Source organism: Sus scrofa, chromosome 6 (genome assembly GCF_054392235.1).
Source record: "Sus scrofa isolate SSC_HxYL_T2T_F1_AM1 chromosome 6, Sscrofa_HxYL_maternal_Yorkshire_Landrace_v2.0, whole genome shotgun sequence".
Taxonomy (NCBI): Eukaryota; Metazoa; Chordata; class Mammalia; order Artiodactyla; family Suidae; genus Sus; species Sus scrofa.
Genome location: NC_139388.1, coordinates 166,605,281 through 166,620,665, shown reverse-complemented (window position 1 = coordinate 166,620,665; position 15,385 = coordinate 166,605,281). Strand labels below are relative to the sequence as shown.

Genomic DNA, 15,385 nt, shown 5'->3' with positions numbered 1-15,385 from the left:
ACCCCTAGTGGTAGTGTGCCACGATTGCCTCTGGAGTCAGTGAGAACTGCAGTGGTTTGCTCCCACCATTTGTAGACCTTTCATGAAGCAACCTGTCTCACTTACCCACACAGAAGGGGCTGTACAGGCTGCTCCCACTTGTAGAATCCTGTGAAGTGACAGAGATCAGGCATGTAGATACCCAGAGTGTTTGGCAGTGGCAGCAGCAGGGCCGGTGTGTTCCCAGGGGTGTGAGAGCAGCAACATGTGGTGTTCGGTCACAATGCCCTCCTCTGTGGAGCCTTTGAGGTGATTGTGACTGCAAGTGATGTCTGTTCACGGACCCCTAGTGGTGGTGGGTCCCTCCCACCTCTGGAGCCAGGAATAACTGTGGTGGTTTGCCCCCAGCTCCTGGAGACCATGCAAGAAGCACCCCATCCTGCTCAGACCCCACAGCCCGTGCTACACAAGGTGCTTAGTTGCAACTTCCTTGGAAGTAATCAAGCATCTGGGCACAGCCCAGGGCTTTGCCAGTGGTAGCAGCAGGGCGGGTGTGCTCCCAGGGGAGCAAGAGCAACAACAGGCGGTGTTCTGTTGCAATGTCCTTCTCTGTGGTGCCCTCTGAGATGGTTGGGGCTGCAAGTAATTTTTGTTGAGGGATTCCCCAGTGGTGATGGGCCATGCCCACCTCTGGAGTCAGGGATAACTGCAGTGGTTTGCTCCCGCCAACTGCAAGCCACGCAAGAAGCACCCTGTCACAGTTAGACCATGCAGGGTGTGCTGCACCAGCTACTCCTAGTTGTATGGTCTTGGGAAGGGAAAGTAACCAAGTGTCTGGGTGCCACCCAGAGCATTTGGCAGTGGCAACTGCAGGGTAGTTGTGTTCCCAGGGAAAAGAGAGCAACAGTGTATGGTACTTCATAGGCAAAGTGTGCACTTACCCCTCTGATGCCCTTAGCCCACACTAGAGGTGCCTGGCAACCAGCAGCCCGCACAAGAAGTGCCGAATCTCCCATATAAGAGCAAGAGGCTTCTCTCCATGGGCAGCCTGTGCCAGAGCCGCCCAGTCCGCTGCAGGTTAGAAGCAGCTTCTGGCCTCTAGCAGCCTGCACTGGAAACACCTGGTTCATAGCAGGCTAGCAAGCAGCTTCCGTTCATAGGCAGACTGCGCCAGAAACACCCATTCTGCCGCAGCCTAGCAAGAGCCTTCTGTCCAGAGGCGGCATGCACCTGCACTACCCCACTCTCTGCAAGTCCGTGGGCACGCCTGCATGCTCGGGGGCAAGAAGTCTCCTAAGGCAGTCTGCCCCTTCTTCTCTCCTTCCCAACAATGGCGCCTTGCCTCTCCTGCAGGTCCAGACCTTCCTCCATGTTCCCTCTGCCATGGCTTTCCACTCACCCGCCTTTGGTGCACTGCTCCTTAGCCCCTTAGGCTGTCTCCACACCACCAACCCCAGTCCTCTCCCAGGGACTGACCTCTGGAGCCTAAGTCTCAGCACCCAGCCCCCACCCGAGTCTCAGGCTATGGTGTCTGTGCCAGTGGTTCAAATGATCTGTGTGGCTCTCACTCTGCTTTTCTGTTCTCAGACGTGCTGCCTTCTTGGCCACTTTTTGGTCCCTCCGGCTCAGCTGATCTTTCCATCAGTTAGGTGGCTTCCCAGGGTGTGGGTTCCTTTTCTCCTTCACAGCTCCCTCTCTAGAATACTAGTCCAGTCCTGATTCCTTTTCCTTCTCTCTTTTTTTCTTTTGTTCTACCCAGTTATGACAAGAGTTTCTTGCCATTTTTGGAGGTTTAAGTTCTTCTGCCAGCATTCAGTTGATGTTCTGTGAGGGTCACTTTACATGTAGATGTGTTTTTTTGATGTGTTTGTGGGAGAGGGTAAGCATGATCTCTTACTCCTCTGCCATCTTGCTCTGTTCCCCCTGAAGCTGAATTGTAACAAAAGTTGGTAGTAACTTAATTATTATGTGTGTACTCTATAAACAGACACAAAAAGCCTCCAATATAGAATAACTTAATGAAAAATGTTGTCAGAATAAGATGCAACAGTAGAAACATTAAAAAGAATTTGCTATCAAAAAGAATATAAAGAAAAAAGTGAAAATATGAAAATATCCACTGAGGGTATTAGAGAGAGGGAAGTAATATTGCTTAAATATTATCAAGGTATTCGAAATAAAAATCGAGTAGTCTTCCTGAATGCATAAGAAAGGGAGAAAAAAAACCTAAACAATATTTAAATCAGTGAGAGAATATCTGAGGACAGAAAACTGAACAGAAGTTAGGGGTCATTACAAGAAAAAAGCTCAAAAATACTCAAAAAAGTAATAATAAAAATATAACTGAAGAAAACTTCCAGAGCAGGAAAAACGCCCAAGTACACAAATTATTCCTGATAGAATTAATGTAATGATACCTGAATAGAAACATATTATGGCAATAATTTTGAAATACAGTGAGAAAAGAAAAAAAAACTTCTAAGCATGTAAGGAAGAGAAAACAGGTTATTTACAAAGGAATAAAACTGATGACAGTTGTGTTTCTCCTATTTAAGATGAAATGTCAGAAGACAATGGAACAAATAAGTATTGTCAGAAGAAGCTTGTATGTCAAAAAATCATCTGAATTTTCTTCTCCATACTGCTATTTTTAGCTATAATAATTACAGTGTAAGTGTATGCTGTGTTGTCGCTTTAACAGAAAACAAATGCATAATAGTTCCAATTAAGTCTTATAAAGCTAGAATATATTTTCATAAAATATTTTTCATTTGTTAGTAATTTTCTAATTGGAGAATATTAGATATCAAGATATTTCTTTACCTGGTTGATATTTCAAGAATATAACTATTTTGCTATTACTAATAAGAATTAGCAAAATGTAGGATGCCAACATTTTTCTTTCTTTTTTTTTTTTTTGGTGTTTTTGTCTTTCTGAGGGTGACACCCATGGCATATGGAGGTTCCCAGGCTAGGGGTCTTATCAGAGCTACAGCTGCCGGCTAAAGCCAGAGCCACAGCAATGCCAGATCCGAGCCGCATCTGTGACCTATACCACAGCTCATGGAAACGCCAGATCCTTAACCCACTGAGCAAGGCCAGGGATCAAACCCGCAACCTCATGGTTCCTTGTTGGATTCGTTTCTACTGCGCCATGACAGGAACTCCCAATATTTCTTTCCGATTAACTCAAGTTAAAGGACTATGTTACTGATAGCAGTTCCCATTGTGGCTCAGTCAGTTGCAAACCTGACTAGTATCCATGAGGATGTGGGTTTGACCCCTGGCCTCACTCAGAGGGTTAAGAATCCAGCGATGCCATGAATAGTGGTGCAGGTTGCAGACGCAGCTTGGATCCCAAGTTGTTGTGGCTATGGTGTAGGTTGGCAGATGCAGCTCCCATTCAAACCCTAGCCTGGAAACTTCCATATGCCACAGGCACAGCCCTAAAATGCACACAAAGGGGGGTGGGGGTGGGGTGGGTAAATAGACTTTGTTAATGATAAAAACATGAGAGTGCATAAAACACTTTTCTTCAAAATCTTTTCCTGAAAATGATATGCATGGCTCAAATTCAGTATTTCCCATATTTTGAACAGCTTATCATGAAAAAATAAAACTGCCCTTAATTTACAATATTAGCCATGAATGTATATGAACCAGATCTTCAGTGCAAATTTGATGCTAATGTAAAGTGAAACAAACATCATTCAGTATGTTGAAAGACTTGGGAAAATTAAGGATTTCAAAAACAAATTTATGGCACTAGGTGCTGAATGCTAGAGCTAATGAAAATGTAAATACAGATGATATAAAACTTTTGTAAGCTAGGAGAAGTAATTTGTTAATGTTAGTATTTATGTTATTTCAGAGAATTACTTCTAAAAATAATGAAAATTAACATATTTTTAGAAACCATGCAATTTAATGTTAAAAATGATTTGTCTATTTCCAAAGAGACTATCAGAAAAACTTTAGCAATATTACCTCATTTGAGATTTTCTAACAGAAGTTCCCACATAAACCCCCAGTCCAACCCAATGATTACCCTTCTTCCCTATAGTATACTACAGCTCAGTAAGACTAAAAGAATTTGGTTTTGGTTTTGGTTTTGGTTTTGGTTTAGATTAGACTTTTTTTTTTTTTTTCTCAGCAAGTACTGTCTTTACCTTCCAACCAGCAGGCACCATCTTGGCACTCTTCCTCTGCCTTGCTAAAGCCACTGGGTGTTAATCTTTTTTCTTTTTTCCTCAGGTCTTGCCACATTCACACTCTTCCTCTTTCAACTCCACAGCCCAGTATGTCCTAGAAGGGAGCTTCTACTGGCATCTGGTACCCCAGTTTTTATGTCTGGTGCCCTGGTTTTGTGGTTGCAACCTAGCAGACCTTCCTTAACTGCCTAGTTCTGGAGGCTACTGGGAGGCTTGCATTCCTAATTTCCATAGGACTGTACAATCAGAGATAGTCTGTGGCATACTGTGACCCCCAGGGCATTGCACAGATAGTTGACCAAAACATACCAAGTCTTTTTGAAAAAGAGGCCTATCTTCTTTCCCTGGAGCTTCAACCTGAGGAGTAGGCTTCAGGTTTGGTACCCACCTAGAGCTCTCCAAAGGGACTCTCAGGGGACAAAACAAGGACTTACCTGGAGCCTCAATTTTTGTGACAATTGCCCAGGGGACACATCCAGATCAAGGACGCCCAGAGAGTTCCAAATAAGGTAAACCAAAAGAGACCCACAACTGGACATATTACTATCAAAAGGTCAAAAGTTAAAGACAAATAAAAGCATCAAGAGAAAAATAACTTGTTACATACAAGGGACACTCCATCAGGCCATCAGTAGTTTGTCAGCAAAAACTTGCAGGCCAGAGGGAGTGGCATAATAAACTCACCACTGAAATTAAAAAGAACTTCCAACTAACAAAAATACTCTGTCAAAGTTGACATAAAGAATTGAAGGAGAAATAAAGAGTTTTCCAGACAAGCAAAAGCTAAAGGAGTTCATCAATAGTAAACCATCCTTACCAGAAATGTTAAAGGGCCTTCTTTAAGCTGAAAATAAAGAGTGTTAATTAATGACAAGAAAACTTGAAAGTATAAGTCCCACTGATAAAGGTAAATATATACTAAGGGGAGTGGACTAATCATTTATAAAGTTGAAAAGTTAAAAACAACAGAAGTAAAAATAACTATAATAATAGTTGGCAAATACACTAGATAAAAAGATATAAAATGTTACAAAAAAAATAAAACATGGGGTAGGAGGATTAAAATGTAGAGCTTTAGAATGTGTTCACACTTAAGGTGGTATCAACTTAAAATAGGCGGATATAAATATAGGTTCTTATATGTAAGCCTCACAGTAACCACAAAGCAAAAATGTATAGTAATATAATACACAAAAGAAATGAGAAATAAACCTAATAGAATTTGATACAATAATGCCAAGACTTAAGCTTAAACCTGAGATTCAAATTGCCCAATTTGTATTTTTCAATTCCAACATCTAATTTGGAGAAGACAGCACTGGGCTTGAAGCCCAATTCTACAAATTATATAATACTAGGCAAGTTATTTCACCTCTTTGAGCCGCACTACCTCTGCCTGTTAAATAGAAGTAATACTACTTATAGTTTTTCTGAGTATTTACATTATCTATAAGGCACCTAGTACGATGCTTGGCCCATGATAAGCAACGGATTAATTTACTGATATCATTATGATCAATAATATAAGCATTACAACTGCAAAGACTCTCCACTCTGAATTTTTCTAAAACAAGATTAAGGAAATCTATTTCTATGTAAAATAGATTTCATTTAATCTACTAAACCATCAATTTTGTTTGCACCTCTGATTTTTGTTTTAGGATTTCTAAAAGCTACACACTACAAAGTGTGCAATAATTCTTTAAAATAATTTTAATGACAATAAAAACACATTGTCAGTTTAAAAGATTAAATAAATCAACACATCCATCAAGTAGATTTTATTAAAGTATCTACAGAAGTCAATAAAGTGATCTTCTCATTCATCTTTTTTTCCTAAAAAGAATTATTTCCTTGAGAGGAGGGACTCTAGTGAGTACATCCCTGTATACTTCATGCTGGGAAAATATCCAGCAAATAAGAGGCATTCAAGAGATGTTAACTGAATTAATGAATTCATACTTTATTTTTTTGGCTTTTTTTTTTTTTTTTTTTTTTTTTTTTTTAGGGCCACACCTGCAGCATATGGAGCTTCTTTCCAGGCTAGGGGATCTAATCAGAGCTGTAGCTGCTGGCCTATGCCACAGCCACAGCAACGCCAGATCTGAGTCACTTCTGCGACCTACACCATAGCTCGTGGCAACACCAGATCCTTAACCCACTGAGCGAGGCCAGGGATCAAACCCACAACCTCATGGTTCCTAGTCAGAGACATTTCCACTGCACCATGACAGGAACTCCTGAATTCATACTTTAAATGGCTTACACAGACGGCCTGTATATTTACATGATCACATTTTATAATATTAAAACAGTGTGCAAAAAACGGTAATTTCTAAAACTTTGTATTGAGTGCTTAGTATTTATTAGTCACTATGTTAATAATTTCACATGTATTATATTATTTAAAACTCACAATAATCATGTGAAAGATACTATCTTCATTTTATAGATGAACAGCTGCAGTTATCAAAATGTTTAATATCTAATTGTTCCAATTATTGGATGAATTAATTTTCCAAGGAGATGCATTAAAATTTGAGCTCAAGAAGTTTAACTCTGGAGCCTGTAGGAGTAACCACTATACCATATCTGCCTCGAAAACTGAATTTTTATAGAGTATAAAATACCCCATATTTGGAATATAGGTTCTTAACCTGGGTTCTTAACCTCTACCACTAATATGTTTTGTAAACTGAGGCAAGTCCTTCTAAACTTTACCTGCCTGTAAAGTTTACCTGCCTGTAAGAAGGGAATAAAGATAATCTGTTTCATAACTGACAAAACAAAAAAGTGGTACTGAAAAACAAATAGAACAATGTTTGTGGAAGCACACTGCAAACTGTATATTCAGTTATTATTAAAGAAGTTTTCTATTCCCCTTAGCATATGTATACTTATCCTTAAAACAAATGAAAATAGAGGTAGGAAAAACATAAGCACAAATATTACAAGAAAATATCAGTATGAAATATAATTTTGCAGGCCTCGTAGGAAAAAAAATAACCATTCAGGAAAAACAAAAGAATTAAGTTTAAACCATACAAGCCTTCAAAAAGTTTTATAGAGTTTCTCCACTTAACATTAACAGAAAATAATTCCATTTCATTTTAGTGATACCAAGTTGAACTTTAAATAAAAGTAACAATGCCTTAAATTTTTATGCACAAAAGCTCTTTCAAATCTATTAGTTCACTACCATAACTCTGCAGATAAATTATTAATATCCATGAGATTAGATAAAAGCAGAGGAGTAAAGAAAAAAGCAAAAATATGGAAGACCAAAAGATGAGGGGTTTTGTCCTGCTCTGCCTTTAACTCTCTCTGTGGCCTTGAACAACTTATTTAACCTTCCTGAAAATCAGTTTCTTTATCTGTTAAGTGTACATAAGGTTAGTAAGTAATGTGCTGTGAAGATGCAATGACATAATTTATATTGGGCATATTGCAGATCGAAACCCATTTTAGATATTCAATAAATGGTAGTGACTATCACCATTATTAGTTTATGTGGTTGAGTAAATTGAAACCCCCTAATAGTTATAATTTGTTCATGGTCACACACTTAGCATATAGAATAAATAGTACTAGGATTTATACCCTTTAGCTCTTATGCCAGCTATGTTTTTATTTCATCAGAAATTATATAACTTTGTATTCCTCCTTTAACAGAGAAAACTATAAACTACTCATTCTCACCTGATAAATGGTTCAATTTTTGCTCCTACAAAATAATTTTAATTCATATAGGCTATTATTTACGAAAAGATGTCCAAACAAGTAGATTTTATATTGGAATGTTCATCTCAAAAAAAAAAAGCAATGGAAATAGAAATAATTGTCAAGTCACTCTCTAGCTCACTTATTATTGCAGAAATAAATTGAACTCTGCTCTAGCTTTTCGACATGTAATTCTGATCCTAATATGTTCACATCCATTTCTCTTTCCTCTCTCTGCTAACAGGAAGCATTTTGTAATGGTGTGTCAGAAAGCGACCAGTAACTGCCCAGTGTTTCTCTTAAACAGAAAGGTAATGTACCGACATCACATCAGTGGTTGTCAACAGTTTACTATAATGAGGGACAGAGCACTGAAATGGCTCTGCTCTGAAAATAAAATGCTCTCACCTAAAATCCCACTCTGTGTTGATTAGAAGCACAATTATCAGTCCCTGTGTTGAAGGAATCCAAGTCTGAACCTCAATATTGCCAAGATAGCAACCAAGAATATACTGTTCACCTAGCTCCCCTAATAGGAGAGGAAGAAAGCAGAGTTTCTTTCATTAGACACAGCTTTTTTTTTTTTTCCCCAGATTAAAGCAAAATGTGCTTGGATTTAGAGAATTATAATTGTGTCAAAACTCAGGGACATACTGGGATGGCTGATGCTTTTATATCATCCATCACCTTTTTATCAGAACAGTGCTGGGCTAAGAACCCTCATTTGCACTGGAAAATTATGATCAAGTCTTTATGATTTGTCATCCACTTTAAAGACAGTTAAATTGAGATTCAGTGAAATTAAGTTGCCCACAAGGACACAACTATTGTTAAGACCTATACCCAGGGCTGTCAATCTCCAAAATTTTTCTATCTTTACTATATCATTCTACCTTTCTAGAAAAAGGTGAGAGAAAGAAGTGCAAGATAAGGAAGAAGCTATACAGGCACGAATACATAGGTGCCTCTGCTGTTCTTATCTATAGCAACTATTTGCATTTAGATGCTGCAGAAGGGACTTCTGGATTTGGCATCCTGAAGAGGTAAATGAATCCTCTCCACAAAATACAAGTACAAAAATGAACAAGTTTGTCCAAAACAACCATTTTGGATCTCTGGAAGTTGAGCAACATCATTCAGACAACAGATTGAGAAGAATTTATTCTCCAAAATCTGTTAGAGCTTTGGGTAAAAATAAGAGAAATCTGCAGCCTTCTGGTGTGGGGTTACTGCCATCCTGCACCCCAGATCCATAAATGAAAACTAGAGTCTTACCAATGATGGGGAAGACTACAAAACCAGCAGCTTTGCAACCAGAGAGGCAGATTTCATTTGGGTCAGAGGGGCAAAAGCCCACAGCTCATTCAGCTAAAAGTGGTTTGGTTAACCTGGTAGAAAACAAATGGGGAAAACCTACAGTTTTGCTGGTCTGAGGTTGCAGTTTCAACTAGGACTATGATGGAACGAACAGTCAGACATTTAAAGAAATACTATAAATGAAAACGCCCTAATGAGGGCTGAACAAACTTGCCACATATCCCTCCCTGGGAAACTGTAAACATAGATTTGGAGATTGGGGGGCCTGAAAGAGGTTAGCAAAAACTAAAAGGCAAAGCAAACTTGAGAACTAGTTAAAATTGGAAATAAGCTCCCCAACAATCACACTGATTCATTGGCAAGAAAGTAGAAGCCTTAATGGCTTGAGCACAAGTGCTGCACAAATCACTGGCTGACTACTGAGCAATGTAGACACAGAGGCCATTTGTAGAAACCAAGCCTAAATAATTTTAAACTGTGATGCAACTAAAACAGTCCTTAAAGTGAAACTTACAGCTTTACGTGCTTTATTAATTAACTCAATAGAGGGAATCATTTTGTGATGTATACGTATACAAACCCGTCACATTGTACACTTTAAATATCTTACAATTTTATTTGTCATTTATACCACAATAAAGCATGATAAAACTAGTGGTAAATGCTTTCTTAAAAAGGAAGGAATCTAAGGTCAACAATCTAACACACTTCAAGGAGCTAACAAAGAATAGTAAATCAAACTTAAAGTAAGCAGAAAATAGGAAATAATAAATATCAGAGGGGAAAACAATAAAACATAAAACTGAAAAACTACAGAAATTTGACTATGAAAAACTTAAGAAAGATGATAAAGCTTTAGCTAGAAATTCACCAAGATGGAAAAAAGACACACAATTCATTAGTGAAAGCTGCAACATTGCTACTGACTCTACAAAATTTAAAAACTGTAAAAAAAAAAAAGTTCACTCCCTTCTCCAGTTCATATAGTTTCACCACTCACTTTTATAGAAACTTGGCATTCTCAAGTATCATCTCCCTATAAAAGAGCTCAAAAGAATTGGAATAAGTAATGCCTTAAGTATTACCCTGACTGTAATTTCTATCTCCCTTTCATATTTAAAGTGATTTTTCTCAGAAATAAATAAACTTCACCATTTATTCAGTAAATATTTACACAGCACCTAGTTTGCCTAGATATTCTCTTGACTGCTGCAGATATTATAATGAATAAACCAGCCTCTGTCTGTAAAATAAAGCTCAAAGTTCAGGGGGTGAGATACAGGTATAATTAAATAAGCATAATTCAATATGTTAAGACCTATAAAATACAATGGATTTTTAAAAAGAAGAAATACTTAATTTTCCTGAACATTCAACTGGTCCTAGAATGTTAACTGACTGACGATCACCTGAATGATCATCTGATGGAGAAAGAACAGAAAATAATTTCAGGAAGTGGGACAATCTTATGCAGAAGAGACACAGTTGTGCATAGCCCAAGACTGTCTTCTATTCACTAGTCTTAAAGTTCTAACAGGTGGAATGTAAAACAAGCCCACTGGTGATCTATAAGCATCCATAAAATGAGAAGCAGCTTTGCAGAAATAAGCAGTTCTTTTTAGAACTCTATTTAAAATCTTAGAAAAACACCAGTCTTGAAAGGTACTTAGACATCTGCTTATCCAACTCTTTCCTTTTAGCTGGGCAAATTAAGAATAGAAAAGCAGAGACACTCAACTACCTCTGAATTTACTAACCATCCCATATTTAAAAACATCTGTTTTAAAAGCCCTAACATAAACCTGTCCTGAACCCTTCTCTCCCAAAATGAGTCAAAGAGAAAATCAGATATTCAGCTCAACTTTCCTAACTCTCCAGCCTATGCTTGCCATTTCTCTTCTAAATAAAACTGAGGCCAGTGGAAAAGAAAAAAAAAATATATATATATATATACATATACTTTCAACCATCCTTAGTCTGACATTTCTTCAAGCTACTGAAACAGAAGGGGGAAACTCATTACCTGGTAACAGCCTAACTACCTGCACCTGCAGACTACTATTTTCCAAAAACAGAACTAAGTCACCATTAAGTGATACAATTACAGTCTTTGAGAAATAGTGAGGTGTCACTGCAAGATTTGATTAATCACAACTTGATACAATGAAAATATGTCAAGCAGTAACCAAACATTAACGTCAAGACAACAAAAGTGCAGCACAGGCAGTTAGTATCATGATCTTCCTTACTCGATACTGATTTTGTTTATGACATCTATAATGAGCTTTTGACATCTGAGTGATAGCTACACCAAGAAAAAATTAGAACACCTGGATATTAGCTTTTCTAAGCAACAGGCACTGCTAAACTGGAATTTTAAGTTCTCTTAAATGCTCAGAGATTATAAGCTTCAGGCCTAAGGTGTGGAGGATGGACGTCCTTATAGATTTTCAATCTTATCCACCAACAGGACAGGACACCTCATGCAGCCATTCCTAGAAGGATATAAAGTTGAGATCTCAATTACACTTAAAAGGAACCCACATTATTGGCATCTTTCATAAGCCACTGGGCATAATAATTTTTTCTTTTTCTTTTTTTTTTTTTTTTTTGCTTTTTAGGACTGCACCGGCAGCATGTGGCAGTTCCCAGGCTAGGGGTCAAATCAGAGCTACAGCTGCCGACCTACGCCACAGCCACAGCAACTCAGGATCTGAGCCACGTGTACAACCTACACCACAGCTCATGGCAATGCCGGATACTTAATCCACTGAGCAAGGCCAGGGATGGAACCTGCAACATCATGGTTCCTAGTTGGATTTGTTTCTGCTGCACCATGATGGGAACTCATGAGGGCATAATAATTTAAAAAGATGTTTTAGGCGTAAATTTTAACAATTTTTGAAAACAGTAGTAATCCCACTTCACGAGTCCACATCTAACCTCAAACAAGATGCTCAGAAAGGCCATTTTGACTGTCCTATCCAAGGAATAGGCCTGCCTATGGACTAGTGTAGCAATGATTCTTAACATTGAAACTATACCTACTAAGGTGATGCTCTCCATAAAGAAGAAATGAGATTTGAAAAGCACGAACAGCCACTTTCCAGTTCAGAATCATTAATCTGGAGGAACCACTTAATTTCACAGATCTTTTTAAAATTTTAGCTTTAAATTTTATTGTTGACTTGCGATGTTGTATTAGTTTTTTCAGGTGTACAGTAAAGTGAATCAGTTATACATATAAATATATCGATTCTGTTTTCCCATAGAGGTAATTATAAACTATTGAGTAAATTTTCCTGCACAATACAGGAAGGTGCTTGTTAATCATCTATTTTATACAGTAGTGTGTATACGTTTCTTGACTGTGAGTTAGCAGTGAGTGATGCCAATAATAACTAACCCTACATACGTATAGCACTGCTGGTTTACAAAACACTTCTATGTTCATTAACTCATTTGATGTGTATAATAATTATGAGTGTTAGGCATACAAAGGATTATTATTCTTATTTTGTAGATGAGATAGAAAAGACCCAGAAAGGGAAAATTATTTACCCAAGGTCACACAGATATTTTGGGATAGGTAGACCTGTATTCCAATATTTTTTGACCTAGAATTCATTGCTGCTGTCAAGACACTCCATTACTTCATCTGGATTCAATAATTTTCTATTAATACAGTTCTGTTTTCATTCTCAACACACCAATAAGCTTCAATCTAGGTCCCAATCTACATTTATCACTTTTTAGAGAAGGGTCCAGGAACTGCAGCACAAGGTAATTTCATGAGGGCATATACAGTCTGAAATTTGCCCAAGTCTACAATTTAGTTTTCAGTCTAGTCTAACTTCAACCCAGGTATTGATATGAAATGACATCACCTGGCATTGTAAAGGCTTTTAACCAGGGAGGATCATCTAAGGATCTAAGATTATTCAAACCAATTATAATCTTGAGCTCAAAACTGTCAAACTTATTTTATCCTTTCTTTGCTGAGATTGCCATAGAGTATGCTCATCTCCCTTCTAAAAATGGAAACACACATACAGGCTATTTGTACTGTTGACTGATTTTTGCTCAGTTATTTTAAGTGAGAACTGTTAATAGTACATAAATAATTGGAATATATTTAATTTACTAATAAAATAACTAGAGATGGGCATTTATATATGCTATCACATTTATGATATTCTCACAACAATACTATACTATACGTATTTTTTTATTCATGGTTTATGGATAGAGAGGCTAAATAATATAGAATGATAAAGCTAAAATTTTAACTCAGAGCTGGTTAGCTATAATGACTGTGCTATTTCTACTACATAGCATAGTGTTCTAATAATAATAATAGCAAAATACATTTATGCCAAGACATTAAGGGAGTCATTTAAGAATGTATGATATATTGAGTGATATATCATAGTTGTCATAGTTATTGTATCTTTTACTATTCCATCTGCAAAGAATACCCTTTCCTTTTTTGTTTGGAAAACAACTACTATTCATCCTTTCAGACAAGGTTCAACTGTAACACTTTTATGAAGCATTTCCTAGCACCTCCCAAAAGAGGCTATTGCTCTCCCTTTTCTGTGCTCCTGACATAAACAAATGGTACTCCATTCCTTGCAGTTGACCTGAATGCCTTAAGGAGAGAGGCCTCTTTATAAATATTTGTAACTCCAATGCCTATTCTAATGTTTACCTTTAGCAGAAAGATAAATTAAGAAACAATCCCATTTAAAATTACATTAAAAATAATACAACACCTAGGAATAAATTTAACACAGAAGATAAAAGATCTGTATATTTAAAACTACAAGACATTAAAGAAAAAAAAATAGAAGATACATATGAAAGATACTCCAAATCCATGAACTGGAAGAATCAATATTGTCAAATGTCCACACTAAGCAAAGGAAACCACAGGTCCAATGAAATCTCTATGAAAGTTTCAATGACACTTTTCATGGAAATAAAATAAACAATACTAAAATTTCTATGGAACCATAAAAGACCCCGAATAGCTAAAAAAAAAAAATCTTGAGAAAGAAGAATAAAGCTAAAGGTATCATACTCTCTGATTTCAAAATTTACAGCAAAGCTATTATACTCAAAACAGTATGATATTGGCATGGAAATAGACAAATAGATCAATGGAACAAAATAGCAAGTTCAGAAATAAATCCACAATTAATTTACAGCCAAGGAGCCAAGAATATACAATATGGGAAGGACAGTCTCTTCAATTAATGTATTGGGAAAACTGGATAGTCATATACAAAATAATGAAATTGGACCACTGTCTTACACTATACACAAAATCAACTCAAATGGATTAAAGACATGAACATAGATCTGCAACCATAAAACTCCTAGAAGAAAACATAGGTGGTCAGCTCCTTAACCCAAGTGTTGGTGATTATTTTTTTGTATCTGACCCCAAAAGCAAAGGCACCAAAAAAAAAAAAAAAAAAAAAAAAAAAAACCTACACAAGTGGGACTATATCAATCTAAAAAACTTCTGCACAGTATACGAAACCATTAACAGAATAAAAAGGTGATCTACCAAATGGGAGAAAATACCTCCAAATCACATATCTGATAAGTGGTTAATATCCAAAAAATATAAAGAACTCGTACAATTCAAGAGAAAAATTAATCACATTAAAAAGCAAGTAGAAGACGTTTAATGATCAGGGAAATACAAATCAAAACCACAGTGAGGCATCACCCTTTAGAATGGCTTTCATGAAAAAAAGAAAAGATAACATTTGCTGGATATGAAACAAAGGAAACCCTTGTGCACTATCGGTGAGACTGTATATTGGTACAGCCACTATGGAAAACAGTTCAGAGGTTTCTCATAAAATTAAAAATTAAAAAATATTTATCTAGGAAAGGAAACTAAAAACAGAATTATATGATCCAGCAATTCCACACCTACGTACTTACTGAAAGAAAAAGAACACTAATGTGAATAAATATATGTGCCCCATGTTCACTACAGCCTTATTTGCAATAGCCAAAACATAGAAACACTGCATAAGTGTCCATCAATGGATGAACAGATGAATAAAACATTATCTATCCCTCTATCTATTTAGATACAAACATACATACACATACGTACATACCACAGCATATTATTC

The 15,385-nt window shown here is 36.9% G+C and overlaps 1 protein-coding gene and 1 long non-coding RNA gene across 14 annotated transcripts in view; both read right to left on the bottom strand.

Moving 5' to 3' along the window:
• Positions 1–15,385, bottom strand: part of LOC100737108 (AGBL carboxypeptidase 4) — a 1,252,169-nt gene that overhangs the window by 1,023,295 nt on the left and 213,489 nt on the right. The window lies entirely within an intron of this gene.
• LOC146402977 (uncharacterized) overlaps positions 9,738–15,385 on the bottom strand; it is a 32,503-nt gene continuing 26,855 nt past the window's right edge. Inside the window, exon 2 of the long non-coding RNA XR_014808379.1 lies at positions 9,738–11,722. This is a non-coding gene — a long non-coding RNA (uncharacterized LOC146402977). The remainder of the gene's footprint in view (positions 11,723–15,385) is intronic.